This window comes from Ammospiza nelsoni, chromosome 7 (assembly GCF_027579445.1).
Source record: "Ammospiza nelsoni isolate bAmmNel1 chromosome 7, bAmmNel1.pri, whole genome shotgun sequence".
Taxonomy (NCBI): domain Eukaryota; kingdom Metazoa; phylum Chordata; class Aves; order Passeriformes; family Passerellidae; genus Ammospiza; species Ammospiza nelsoni.
The window spans coordinates 9,291,687-9,306,975 of NC_080639.1; the positions used below are offsets into that span (position 1 = coordinate 9,291,687).

A 15,289-nucleotide genomic window follows, 5' to 3' on the forward strand; every position below is an offset into this window, starting at 1 on the left:
CAGCAGATTATTTCAAGGAATACTGGGAGGGAAATGTGGAGAGAATAAAGGAAATTATTTATATGCTGTGTAGCATATATAAGTATATAATGTAGTCAGTGTGTATCTGTGATTGCAGGAATAAAATATGCAGAGTTCACAGGTTTCTTAGGGCTTTATGTCCATCATGTTAATGGTGATAAGGGCAAGGCCAGAGTATTTAAAATGCTGCTATTACCTGTGGACTTAGGTAGGAATAGCATATAGTTTAGTTTTTCACAATTATAGGAATTTTCAGAAATCAAAATATTTAAGAAACAGAATAAAATTGAAGTGCTTTTTCTTAGAGAAAGGAGGAGAGTAATTTTTAATGATGAATTTGTCTTCAGTGCAGATATGAAGTAGCTTGCCTGCAGAGAAGCCAACAGCAAATGAAATCTGTAATGGAAACAGAGAGAAGAGTGGGACACAGACCACATAAATATGCGCAGTATGTTATTTTTATTCATTCCAAAGTCTGTAATTCAGAAAAGATTTTCATCCTGTTCTTTCAATTTACCAAAACAGACCCATTTCATACCATTTTTGTTTCTGTACAAGTCTAAAGAGCTAATGATGATTTGCCTTATTTGCATTCTTTGTTTCTAGCAAACTCTTTGGTTAAATGGTGTGCAGTTGAGAATATGGAAAGCTGCAATTTTCACAGTAGTGTGACCATGCTCCAAAAAGTAGTTGAGCTGGTAGTAAGCTGCTCATAGGTCTTGTAGCCTTTGTTTTCTGAGTTAGTTAAGAATCCTGTTCTGCTTTTTAACTAATTAACTGATTTTCTAATTAACTACATTTTGTTTTAAAACTTTTTTCCAATCTGCCTGAGGAGAAGACACTTAACTGACTATTTTTGTTGTTTCAATCATGTTTGCATTTTAATATCAGGTCCATTTCTTTTGATCTTTAGATAAACCTCATGGCTATTTAGTACCAAGTCAGGACAACAACTGTTTTTTAAGGCAATGAGTTTTGCAAAGTCTGATGTTCCTTTTGGGTTATATATTCTTTTGTCTCATTTTCAAGTTATCTTTTTAACTTTACCTCTGGTTTAGTGTTGCTTAATACCCACATGTACTGTAATCCTGCATGCAGTCAAGCATCAGAAGTGAGACAAGGTATCTTCGTTCATTTTCTGTTGCTTCTGATACTCTGTTTAATGCTTTACAATATAACCCATTTGATTAGAGTTCATGTGTTTTTATCTCATTATGGAGACTTGGAAAAACAAGAGCACGTGTAATAATTTATAGCAATGTGCATTTGCTTTTAATTCTTGATTCCTGGGCTATTAAGTGTGAGCATCTGTGTGATTTTATAAACAACTCTTACACCCTAAGTGATCATAAATAAACACTGGGATTTTTTTCTGGTGTAAAATATACATTTACAAAAATATGAATTTCCAAAGTCCTACTAGAATTTCTTAATAATCCTTTTGAAGAAATATTCAAAGAAATTAACATAAATCAAGGAATTATCTAGCAAAGTAGAGTTGTAATTATTTTTCCTGGCTTCTCCAACACAGAACTTCACAAAAGGTTCAGTATAAAATCTAATGCTACCCACGCTGTCAGGAAATAAGTTTTCCCTTAGGTAGCATCCCACATCCCCTAAGAAAACATGTGGTCTAGAACCTACAATCCTTTAAAACCACATCATGTTGCCCTCAATTCATCAAAAGCAGCACTAATTTAACTGTTTATATTTACAGGATGCATGACTTTGTAATGTAATCCTATTACTTTGGAACTCTGAATCTTAATTTCTCAATTAATAGCTTTTAGAAGTCTTTCAAGTTGTTTTGTTCTTGCCAAACTGAGCAGAAGCAGCAGCTTCTTCTTGGTACAAGGTGTGGAAGCCCCACTCTCAGTCTGCATAGAGAGGACCTGCACACTGTGCATTGTCACCCTCTTTAGCTGCTCACAGCTGCACAACAGCCCCATCTGACAACCCTGGCCTTACATAGGCATCTAAAAAAAAAAAAAAAATATAAAGGAAACCATTAATTTTTGGCTTTACAGTATTGGGGGGGAAAAAGTATCACTTAGGAGCTGTAAATAGCAATGCCTAGTAATGTATTCACTCCCTTTCAGTGAAATTGTGTACAGAATGAACTCTAGCATGACCTAGTAGTTGTAGCTCTTTTCTTCGAGGGCTGATCAGACTTCTGAGTGCTGCACCTTTATATTCAGTTCATATTCCAAGTGCTACATTGTAGGGGGATAGAACATAAGTGAATAAAGGGAGCATAGAAAGTAATCTTACCACCTAAAGAGTTGCAGCTGAGCCAACTATTAGAGATTGGGAACAGGCCTGATTTTAACAGACCACACCTGTAGCCAATAAGAAGAGTGTTATAAAAGAGTGGATTGCTTGGTTGGGGGAACTGGAGTCAGCTGCTTGCTGTGAGAAGGAGGAGTCAGTGCCTAGAGGAGCTGCCTACAAGAAACATCAAGGAGGTATGAAACTCTGGCAATATGGAACCCTTGCAATGTAATGACAATAGAACTCTTGCACTATAATGACAACACTACATAAGCAGTAGAAAGTGGAAGCAGATTGCAAAAATCCTATTTTAGCGTATGGGGGAAACACTTACTAGGTTTGCTAAAAGCTGTTGTCAAAACAGCCCTCTGCTTTGGCCTGCCTGTGGAGAAGCTGCCTACTGCCCTGGATGCTGTCAAATCCTGTGTCAACAGCTCACAAGCCTGCGTGGAGAATTATTCCTCTCTTTTACAAAAATTGTTCATTTTCCAAGCAAACTCATCTTCAGTTGGCTTTTTAAATAAACAATACTCTCTCACAAAGCTCACAAACTCTTGGACACTAGAAGTGGAAAGGGCTTTTTGGGTCACCCAGTTTACACATCTGCCAGTGCATGATTGTGCACTGCAGTTTTTATTTCTCTTTCAATTTTTTAATTTAATTTTAATTAAACTTCAGTCTCTGACTACTGTCTTTTTGTGCCATATACAAAGGAAGCAGGATTTATCAGTTCAGTCAAAAAATTTGGTGGAGAAAGGCTCTCATTTGCAGATTTGGCTTGTCTTGTATGTCTCAGTTACCATGAAGACTTGAAGATTTTGCATAGTCTCCTTCCAGACTAAGACCACAACCAGCAATTTTGGCTTAAAAATACATTGGAACTGAAAAAAAGCAACTTTTGAAGCTCATTCCTCAACTCTTTATCAGATTCGTTTGCATCAGAATTTGTATAGTTCTAGGTATGGGAACAGAGTAGAGGGTAAAATTGACAATTTAAATTGCCCAGAAACACAAAGTTTTGTCTCTCTTCTGTTTTTTCTTGTTTCTCTTTTTTCTTAAGCAGAGCTTTGCCTTTATTGACAACATCCCCAGACTAAATCTTTTCCTGTCTTCCAGAAGTCAAATATTAGGATGAGGCTCTGTAGACCATCGCCCATGCTATTTCATTCCTGATTCAGCTCTTTCCCTTCATAAGTCCTCATGTTTCTCAGATTTTAGCTGATTTACAATTACTTTGTCCCTGTCAGTGGAATCTTCATGAGATTCAGTCCTCAATACTATGTTCCAAAACGCCTTTCATCAATGTAGCGAAGTACAATGTAGTTAGCCTCAGAAGATCTATCAGAGCTACCATAAAAGTGAGAGTTTGCAATATTAAATACTTTTGGGCATAAGGTTTCTGGATAACCAAAGAGAAATGTCGTCTCTTCATGGTTTTATGTACATAGTAGGTCCAAAATTTCTGCTGCTGTGCTCACAAAATTGTAGAGGAAACACAAATGCTTTGGTACATTAACATCTGCATAGACTTCCAGGGCCTGTTCTTTCTTCTTTCAAGGCACTTGCAAAGAAACTGCCACTGTTCTGTTTCAAAATGTAGAAAATGCTGCTAGTTGTCTAAATAACTGTTCAGGCTCCCTTTGGAGATTCTTCTTCTTGTTTCAAGACTGAGGATATAAGACCATAGAAACTGCACTTCTCTGTTTTGCTGTTTATCCACCAAATCTATCTCCTAACACAGGGCCACATATTGTGTCCTAATAACATTTAATCTTTTATTTCAGGTCTCTTTAACTATTGAAAAAGCCTTGAAAACCAAAAAATAACCCACAAACCAGCATAAATGAAATATTGTATAAAGTTATGGAAGTGAACATATTTTCTACACATGGTTAGAAAACACATTAAATGTCTTAAGATGTTTATGCTGAATTATACTTTTTACAAGGAAATAATTGTTTGCAACATACATAAACACAGAACTTCCAAAAACTGTTACATTGTCAATTTAATACTCTCCTAAGATTAAGTTCCAGCTTGCCTTGATTGTTAGGTCTTCATGAGAGCAAGGGAAATGGATTTGACAACAGGAACCAAGACGTATTCATTTCAAAATACTGTGTTTACCTTGAAAGATGTACCCAGAAATCAGGAGACTTAGTTCAAATAATTCCACTGCATCAAATAATTTTGAACTTTGTTCTACTGATGTATTGGTTATAATGATAAAAATGTCTTATTTTTATATTTGAGAACGGACATAATTTTAGAACACCAAGCTGAAAATTCTAGTCCTTTTTTTTAATTGGCTCTGGGGAAAAGACCAAAAGCTCTTCTGGATATGATGCCTTAGAAAGAATACTCTATAACTGAAAAAAAACCCAAAACCCAACCACAAAAAAGCCCACAGTGATCCACTCAGAAGCTGAAATATATGAAGCTTATTAAATAACATGTACTTATTGGTCATTATGGTATCAAAAGTTACTGACAGTTTATATGTTTTCTGGAAATAGAAGTCAACTGTTCATTTTTTCCCAGGCTTTTACACATCTCATTGCTATCTAATCTAATGTCCACAAACCCACTGTAAACACAGACTGATGCAAAGTAAACACTGAAGCCTCAGCATCAGATAAACAGAACATTGAAGATTCAAATTTTTCTCTACATAGATCTTCCCAACTTAATTTACAGTAAACTTTCCATATGTATCAATTTTCATGAGACTTTATAAACTTTACATAGTTTTCTTTAGTGAAGTCTACAGTTTACTGACCATACAGAGGCTCTGATCATGCTTTCTGTAGATAGCAATTTGGAAAGTAAAGAAGATGCTGTGTACAATTACAAAATATTATTTAGTACAGAGGTCAGGAAAAAAAAATTTTTCACTTTTCCCAGAAAAAGAATAAAAATGCTTTAAGACCAATGTCTTAACTTCTGTGAGAGCTTTTGTATGATATTTGTAAAATTTTTGTGCTTCTCTGCCATTAAGACTTCCACAAAAGAGAGGAGCATTAGTGGGAATTTTTGTAGACATGCAGGAAAAGTTGTGTCTCAACATTGCTCCTTTGCTTCATTTTCCAGAAGGTAGGGGACAAAAAAAATCTGTGAAGTGGTTTTTAATGAGCTAGGTGAAGGTACTAGAAGGGTATTTGATAAATAACTCTGAAGAGGAAGACAGTGGAATGTTTTGTAAGAAAAGAGATATTTGGCCAGTTGAGGATTATAGTATTAGTGAAGACCAAAGTGATGAAGTGTGAAACCAAAAACTGAGGAGTTAAGACTAACTTTATGTCCAGATACTACTATGGGTGTTTCAGGGGAAGAAAATCATGTTTAAGCATAGTAAACAAAAAAAATAAACATTTCCTATTTGCCAGCAGAGACAGAAACTAATTTTGCAGATGCAATCTAGGGATCTAGCCACCCAGATTTTTTAATTCACTCAGAAAGTTCAACCAGCAATAGTCTGAAATTTTCTAATTAAAAAAATATAAGGGATATTTTTATTGAAAAGGCTGCAGGAAATTGTGGATTGATAATATTTTACTTTTTTTAAATCTGTGGCATTTCTCCTTGAGTTATCTGAATGAAAAGTACAAAATAGGACTGTTGAAGATGGAAATAAAAGTGCAGGATAATTAAGAGGGCAGAGGTGTAAAGCTCAGTCCAAAATGGAAAAGACAGATGTGGCCAGGACCAAGGATCTGCAGTCCAAACATTCCAGGGAAATGAGTAACATCTTTTGCAAACACTCCTCAACACAATTAGTCTTTAGTTTTGTGTATTCCGATAATCAGAGAGGTTTTCAAAGCTGAGGAGACAAAAAAAGTTCCATCTAATGCAATTTCCTAACCTGCTTTCACCTTGGTCTTACTGCTCAGTGACTAATTAATCAACCCATTAATTTCAGGTTTTCAAAGAAACTGGGGTCCATTTATTGTAGAACATAAAGGTCTCTCCATGTTACTGCATATGCCTAAGTCTGCAGCACCAAAAATACCACTTTATCCAGGTGAGTTAGAATAATCCCTGAGTTTACCCACATTATTTCTGCTCCTGATAAATTTATTTTAAAATGTTGAAAAAACTGCACACCCTAGAAAAGGAATCTCTGGACAGCGTGTAGTCAATTTATTTGCCATAAATTAAAAAAAAAAAATCAAAGCAGCTTTTAAATAAACATATGTCCTTCTAGAAGATCACATGGCAGAAATTTGCTTACAAGGCTGGATTGGTAAAAGGTTGGCAGACAGATTTATACCTCTCTGCTTCTGCTGCAGCAAGGTCTAAAGTGGTTGCTCATTTTGTTGGTGGTTATTTTGCTTTTCAGATTCTCATAGCTGTGACTCTGTTCAGGCCCTGTCCTTCCCAAAGTACACAGAAATTGGGGAAAGGATAGCTAGCAACTGTGAAAATAACTTGGACATCCAAATATGCTTTCCAAGGCAGTCATCTCATGAAACAGGCCAAATCTTGGAAAAGTGAGGGTAGTTTATAATAAAATAAATAATATAAAACTATATTTATTTCAAGTGGATTAAGTATAGAAATACTCTGAAAGGCAGAAAGGTAATTTATACCTTAAAGAAGTTGGACTTCTAAAAAGATGGTTTGTGTTATTAGGAAAAAGAGTGAGGCTGTTTTCAGATATGGAATTATGGGTTCTGATAGATGCAGACTAACTTTTTTTTTTAAAAATTCTAGTCCAAGAGAATATGCTAAAACCGTAAAATTATATTAAAAGGCTCACATGATCTGCAGGAAAGTATAACTGTTATTGCCCTGTGAATTAAGAAAATAAGATTTGTCTGAAACTCAAATATGTCATTTTATCATTCTAAAAATCAATGTAATTAAAAACTACTCATGATTTCCAAGGTTCTTTTTATTAAGATAATTTTTTAAAGCTCAAAATTTGCAAATCTCAAAACTTCTGTATGCATTAAGTGGCAAAGGGTCAAGGTGAAGTGCATAAAGTGTTTTTGTTGTAGGGTTATCTCATTCCAGAGTGCATGCTGGAGCACAGATGTATCAGTCCTTATATTAACTTATTTGAGGCAGAATACATTTTATTTATTAACGTGCCAAAATGTCTTGACTCCGGTTCAGTTCAATGGGTGGAGGTTGTCATGTGTAAAGAAAATATGCTGTTCTGTTGTTGCTGGCTTTGCCTCATGGGTTTGGAGGCAGCAGACAGGAGCAGAGCTCCTCCAGCATGCTCCCACAGAGGCACTGATGGAGCAGAAAGCTCCAGGAGGGCTGGCAGGGCTGAGGTGTCAGCCTTTCTGCGTTTCTGCTCTGTCCTCATGTAATCTGATGTTCCAGTTTTCTCCATTCACAGCGTCCACGGCTCAAATGTCAACCTCTTGCCTGTGAAACTGCTTGGACTGGTTCTTCCCAAAACCCAAGTCTCTCAGAATCCCAGCATCCCTTTTCCTGCTCACTCCAACAACACCCATCCTACACACCTTGAGAGTTCCCTCCTTGAACAGCTGACACTGTAAGTTTTTAGTTACCTATCTAGACAGGTGATTGTTTTGGTGGTTTAAGATTAGTTCTGTTCGAAGGGAGACCAAAAACACAGAACTGCCCAGTTAGCAGAGGTTAGATGGTAACCCGTGGCACACAAACATGCTTTCACAGAAATAGAGCTGGCTAAAGAAAAAGATCACTGGTGAAAATATCCAAAATATTTGTAACAATGTGCAAAGGAACAATTTACAACACTTATTTTACAACATCACATGTGTGCAGACCCTTTTACAGTACTGGCTTAAAAACTGAGGGGTGCATAAAAACACAAGCATTTCTTACATCTGAAATTAATGCTAAAAGCATGAAACTTGAGTAATTAATTTAAACTTGACGTAATTGTCAAAGCAAAACAAAACGAGAAATACTGTAAAGTCTTTAGGGAAAAGTTCTCTGTTTATGCCACAAACCTACTTGCAGTGAAACTGCAGCACACAAAGAAGCACCAATTTAGCTTTCCTTAAATTTTTATTGTGTTAAGTAGTTTACAATAAAATCATTAGTGTGATGACTAAAAATTCTGATGAAACTCAGAAATGTTAAAAGAGCAAGCAGCTTCTAGCTCTTGATTCCCTGAAGATAACTGAAAGCCTGCAGGGTCAGCCAAGTAGTGGAAGCAGAGTGTCCTGCTTGTGCCTTGCTGGCTGGCTCTGGGGCTGCTTTATAGCTCCCTGGGGACAGGGGTGAGGGCTTTGGAGAGCAGGCTCTTCAGCTGCCACAGGGCTGAGTAGCTCCTCTTCAGTCTCATTCCTGGGGTTTTTCCTTTTGTCCAACTGGACTCCAGATGGTCCTAGTGCTCTTAGTTAACTAAATGATGTGTAAGTGGAATGAGAACTAGATCAGCAGCTCTAAAAAAGAGAATGCAGCAGGTAAAATATGGCAGGTAGATTCACCATCCAGGAGCCTTGAGGTCTGCAGTTTCCTCTTGTAAATAAGACAATATATATTGGGGTCCTATTTAAACCTCATAGTAGCTGCTCTTTCCAGAAAAATTGATAGTAATTTTTTAAAAAATCTTTTCTTTTGTGCTCATCAAGGTGCAGTTCAGATGCATTTGAGTCTGGATTACCAAGGTGATCAAGCCAGCCTAGATATGGTTAGTGTAACTGTTGGGGAATCAAAAGTACTTCAATGATAAGGAGTGTGGAAAGTGCCTTAGTATTGGCATGATAAAGTTGTGATTTTCCTCCAATGCTTAACATATTCAAGTGTCTGACTTACGTGTTAATAACTAAAATTGTTTCCCACACCCATTGCTGAAGTGGTAGAAATAACTGTACAGTGAATTTCTTTCACTTGCCGTTTTTGCCTGACACTTTCACAGAAGGAGAAAATAGAAAAAAAAACTTTCTTGTTTATTATTTCTTTCCACTACTCAGTTCATTAAAAAGACCTTGGTTTGTCTATAAATATGTTTCCTATCTATTTGAACACTTGCATAATGAGCATCCATGTGTTTTGGGGTTCTGATTTATTTTAAACAGAATCTTCAAAGTTTCCTTTCTGCTTGAAACATATCAGAATGCCATACTTCAATATCAGTTCCAGAAAGAGCCAGATGCAGAAATTTCTGGGAAGGATTAATAGTTTTTTTCTCTTTGGAGGTGTCATTAGCTCTGCATGATCAGATTAAAGATTCCTTGCTCATTGTATTCCAAAATAGAAAAGCACTGGGTCCAAAGAAAAAGTAGTGCACATTGTTAGATTGATAACTATAAGTTATTCAAGGTCAAATTCTCTGAATTCTTATGGTTTGAATTATTTTTTACTCTTTGCTAAGCAGAAATTGCAGTCCACCCTTCTTGTGTACTTTCACGGGTACCACATTAAAAGCAGCTTATGAATATTTAAGTATTGCTGCTGACAGTTTTGTAGCTTTTCAAAGATACTGATGAGGTGAATTTTCCTGAAGGTCGTTTGTTTGAAAACAAATTTTCAATAAGGGTTTAAAGATGAACTCTGAAAAGACACCTTATCACAACTTTGAAAAAGTTTAAAAAAAAAATTAATAAAAAAAGCCCCATTCTTCCCCCCACTCCCCCACCCATATTAGCATATAGGAAATATTTGGTTTAAATATATGTTGTTTTTTCACCTACGTGACATTTTATTCTCAAGTTAATGAAAACATAATATGACCAAAATCCATTGCTGAAATTTTGCATGCTCTATGTTCATCCATCTTTATTAGAAATCTAAGGTAAAATACACAAATACACTAAATGATGGTGCCAATAATTTGCCCTGAACACATATATCTTGTACTAGTGTTTTCTTTCTATCACAATATCTTCTGCACTGAGGGGTAGGGAAACTCGGGCTTTCCCATGACATAATTTGTGAGACTTTATTTTAAATGGAGGTCCTGACACTCAAAACCTTTTTAGTGATAATGTCACATGGCACCAATTTTTATTTCATACACCGTAAGTGTTGCAAATTCTCACCAAATATATTGTGTAGCTTTCATTCTCTTGATGTTTATTGAGGATGTATGCCCTTGCCCTTGGTTTGAAGAGCATGATACCTGTGGCAGCCAAATGTGGCAGGAGGGGGTATCTGCTTCAGCAGCAGCTGCTTACACAGAAAGCAGGTCTGACTTTGAGGATAGTGAGATCTATCCCACTCAAAGTTCATAAACCTTCCCATGATCTTCCCCTGTCCTTAATTTCAACAGTGGCGTACCACACACAGGCTTTTCACCATTTTACAGCAGGAGGTGGCTATTAAATATCACAAACTATATCATATCACAACCTGTTGCAACAAGTGGCAAATATGGTGATCCTTTTCCCACAAAATTTCAAGGTGCTGCTGTGCCTTCCTGCACAGACACAGCAGCCCTGAGTCCCCAGAGCCAGGTACTGCTCGACTCTGCCAGCAAAGGGTATGTAAGAGGGAGCTGCAGGGCTATTCAAAGGAAAGCACCTTTTATTCTCTTTTGCAATGTGAAACCAACTAAATACTCTTGTCAGTATGTTTTTCATACTTAATAACCCAAGGGCTCCTGGTGTGTATCACACCCAGGCTAGCCTGCACTCACACACCTGCAGAAGGCTACTGTAAAATTTTATCCTGAGGTTACCCCAGGCTAAAAAGCACTAGAGCAGACACTGATGGAAAGCATCATGCATCTTCTGGCTTTTTCTGTTGTTTCCCTAGAACAACAGAATCAGATTCCCTAGAATCTTTGCAAATCAGAAAACAGAAGGAATTGCACTTACTGACAAGAACAGGCATGGGGCAGGAAGCCATTTATCATTTGTATTGATATTTTTCATATCAGTTAATAAAATTTGTAAGTTCATTGATGTATTTTGTACTGCAATGCCCAATTTACCTTGAACCTCAACAGCAGTGCAGTTCTCTGTAGCTTGTGCACAGGCAAGATTTTAGAAATATTAGCCATTATAAGAATATTGATTAAATACATCCTCAGAAATTTGTTCTATGCTGTGCCTGTATTTAAAAAATGCCTTTTTTTTTCTTCAGAAGTTCAGCTAAAAGTATAGAAGAGCTGAATGTGGGGATCTGCACTGCCTGAACAGTGGCACAGGACTAAAAAATTTGCAGTGTAATACTGCAGAATGTTGTAATGTTTCATTCCCTGATTGCACAATTCTGTTTTCAAAAGTACCAAGAATTTGATGGGAAATCCAGTTATATTTCTGAGGAATAATGGTGAGTGACATCTGGCTGCTGAATATAGAGTTTGAAGTACCTGACAGTCTCCATAAACTGTAATTCACTAAATATGGCACTGGATCAGGACCTGTGCTCATGCTTATTCTGCTCATGTATTTATTTTGTGTTTTTTGAAAATATTTTCTCATTCTTATGTTGTAGTTTCCTGCTTGATTAACATAAGGATGGTACTTGATAAAGTTGTAGATAGTAAGTGCGAAGTAGCTGGTTATTTGAAATTTCATTGTTCTTGCAGAGGAAGATCTTTCCTTTCTGAGTAGTTAAAATGATCATGGATGATACCTTGGGAGCTGGAAAATTCATGGTATGCAGTGGTTTAGTCCAAAATGGCAAAACATGGAGACACACCACACAGGAAGGCAGCTTATAGGAAACATAGTACAATAACAACCCTGACCTCCTGGCCTCTAGAAATTAGGAAGTGCAATTCTTAAATCAAAACCAGCACCAGAAGTTCTGGGAATGGAAACAGGCTTAATTCTCTGCAGTGCAAAGGACCCGAGATGTCTGTAACAGCGGGTCAGACTTTCAGTCCTGTGTATGTGTGTGCTTGTTTCGTGCATTCCCAGGAGCTGTGTGTTCTGGCCTTGGAAATGAGCAGAAGCCAGTGGGGGGAGATGCAGAGTGGGTGGCAGGGGACTGGCACTCTTTCCATGCTGCTGGGATGCAGAGTTGCCCTGGAGAGGAGAGATTTATATAGTCCTCTCCTCCCACAACCTCTTTGCAATCAAGACTCTGCTTCTCTCCTGTAATGCCAACTGAACTGGTTGAATTCTGCCGCTTCTGTAAACATCAGGAGAGAGTCACCCACACCACATCTCTAACCTTGCAATAATTACTTATTTGGCTTAGTGCCATTCACCAAGATGTTCTTTCTACTGCTCCTTCTGTTTATTTTCTGCATGCGTGATTTCTTCACTGGTGTGGGTTCTGGAGTTTGACTGATCTCTGGCAAGAGTTTGGTGGAGTCCTCTTTGAGGACAGAAGTTGAGCTGGTCTGGGAAGGTGGGATGGGATGTGTTTTCATTTAAGGCATGCTCTCAATTCTTTACTCTCAAAATCATGACTACAGTATTCTTCTGTAGTCACAATGCTGGCCTAATAGTGTTGTTTTTCATTGTAATCATAGCAGCCTATTCACTCTTATGCCATTTGAAAAAAGAAGACATTTACTACCATTCAAATAAAGATTTAATTAATTGGAGGAGGCACTTTTCTGCATTTTCCATGTGTATAGAAAATGATGTGCTGAGAAGAGTACATTCTTTTATTAGGAGTAAGAAGATTTCACACCTCAAAGCTGTTTATTGGAAAAAAGTTATATTGTTCCAATTTAAAAGCATGTTTCTCCTATTATATTTATTTCTATTTTCCATGAGACACAATTTTTATGAAAGGAGATAGAAAACAATCCTTGTCTTCAAGTAACAAAGAGCAAGTAGATGTTGAATGAGGCATAAAAATTTTCTGATTCACAGAAAAGTTTGAATCCAATTTACATAAGGGTTTCAAGTAAAAATTTTAACATAATTATGTTATTACCACTCTTCGTGGCACAGAGTCTGCAGGGATGAAAATGAACGAATGTTTGGTATTTTCATTTGGTTCTCCAGATGATTCTTCCTAACTATTGAACTTGGCCACCAGAGCTTGCTTGTTACTACTTTGGGAGCAGGGGTGGGTGTGGGGTTGTGATATTTTTTTACTCAGTGTATCTAAGAAAACTTTCCCCCTCTTTCATGTCATAGCCCAGACAGTTCTACTGACATACAGTTGATGTGTTTGATATAGGGTTTTCAGTTCTGTAATATTAAAATAAAACCTACAAGCCATATAAAGTTTAACCATAAAATCAGTTCAGATCAGTACCATAGCTACATACCTATTTATATTTCTTTAACATCTTCTTTGTATACCATTATAATTGATGTTGTTGGTGTAGACTTTGAGACTCTCGAATACCAGGTAGTGATGTAATGTTCTTAGGACAGGATTCATTTTGGAAGGAAAGGTGTTTGAAAAGCAGAACAGATCAACCCATATATCTAAATTAGGGTCCCAAGTTGTTGCCCCATTCATGACATGAATTCATAATTGACACCAGTTTCCAACAGCAGAGGTATAGTGGGCTCTGATACAGGATACTGGAGTTTACAGCAGAGAAAAGAATGTGAGAAGGTCACAGATAAGAAAAAAATCCTACAGAACACACGCCAAGAGAATCCTTGCAGTCAGCCCTCTGGGCTGTCCACCCACCAGTGTGAGCAGCAGCAGGGCTGGCCCCAGTGTGGTACACTTCCCCTCTTTCCAGAAAAGCAGCTGGATGCTGTTTCTCCTTTCTAAGAAATCAGTGTGCACTTGGGACATGTGGAACTCTTACAGTCCAGCAGAAAACGTCATACCTGCCTCATACCATCAAAACTGCACTGACTCCACTCCTGAAGACTGCTACTTCTTTTCTGTTTTCAAACTGGGGTTTCATTTTTAGTGGAAGACTCTTGTATTGCAATGGTCTCTGACCTTCTTGTACATCTCCAGTGGCCTTCATTTTGAAAAGGTTGTATTTTGTCAAGATTTCCTTCTTTTTTGCCTTGATAATTTTTTTGCTTCCCAACCCATTAATATTGAACAGATCAAGAGTTAAAACATTTAATCCTGTGTTCTTCTCTTTTCTGTTTTTTCTAATGGATGAGTCATAGTTCGGATGGCCTTTTGTTATTCTTTAATAAATTCAAACAAGATTATTTATTCCCTCATTAGAAAAACAATAAATCAGCAAACAGAAAAATGTGAAACAATGACTTTAAAAGATATTTGCCATATTTTAAAGTTATTGGTTTGGTTTTGGGTTTCTTTTTTATTTTTAATTTTTTAAAAATTTAATTTAAAAGGGATGACCAAAAAAGAGTGCTCCCAAAATCTTCTGGATTGCTATTGCTGAAGCCTGGAACCTTTTGATGTTGAGGTACCATAGGAACCAACAGCTGAAGTACAATAAACACAGGCACTTCTGGGACCCACAAGTGCTGTCTGGAGCAATGGTGATTTGAGCAGAGCCAACAAGAGGGAGTGATTTGCAAGATGGACCTCCACTTTCTACACCATCCCCGAGGTCGAAAGGATATCCTCCTTTTTATGATAATTCATTCTTGTACTGTTGTTCTGATGAATTTAACACATTTATGTTACTTAGAGATATATCAAAATACTATTTCTTTTGTGATTGTATAAAATTAAGCATACATACAAATTCAGAACCAAGTTTACTCTTAAATTTATAAATATTTTCTGCCATCCTATATTACCTTGATGTCCAACAACACAAGCTGCAGAGCACAAAAGCCTTTATGAGAGACTCTCCTGACAGAAAATCTTGTAGCTGTTTCATCAAATACTTCCTGAGGTGCATAGGACCATGCTATTTCTTTAAGAAGTGCAGATCTGCAGTTTTTCCAGTTGCCAAGTGGAAATCTGGATTAGAGACGAGAAGAAAGGATTCCTTTCAAAATAATTTTGACACCTCAGTGAAAAGGAGGAGCATCCTCACAAAGGCATGGAGCCAAAGCTCTGCATTAATGGATTCCATCCCTGGAGACAGATGAAGGTGCGTGCTCAGTACAGAGAAACCCCGCCCTGGCCATGGATGTCAAATTCCCCAGCACTCAGTACAACCAGAGGTCATTAAACTGCTCTGGCTTCTATCCCTCCTGCTGGGAAGAGAAAATGCTGTGGGTGCTGTCTCTGCTTCACC

At 37.2% G+C, this 15,289-nt stretch overlaps 1 long non-coding RNA gene across 1 annotated transcript; it reads left to right on the plus strand.

Annotated features, from left to right (window-relative positions):
• Positions 1-2,442: 2,442 nt before the first annotated feature.
• On the plus strand, positions 2,443-7,803 carry LOC132075265 (uncharacterized). Its single transcript, XR_009418756.1, has 3 exons — positions 2,443-2,486; positions 6,212-6,313; positions 7,643-7,803. It is a non-coding gene; the product is annotated as an uncharacterized LOC132075265 (long non-coding RNA).
• The last annotated feature ends 7,486 nt before the right edge of the window (positions 7,804-15,289 follow it).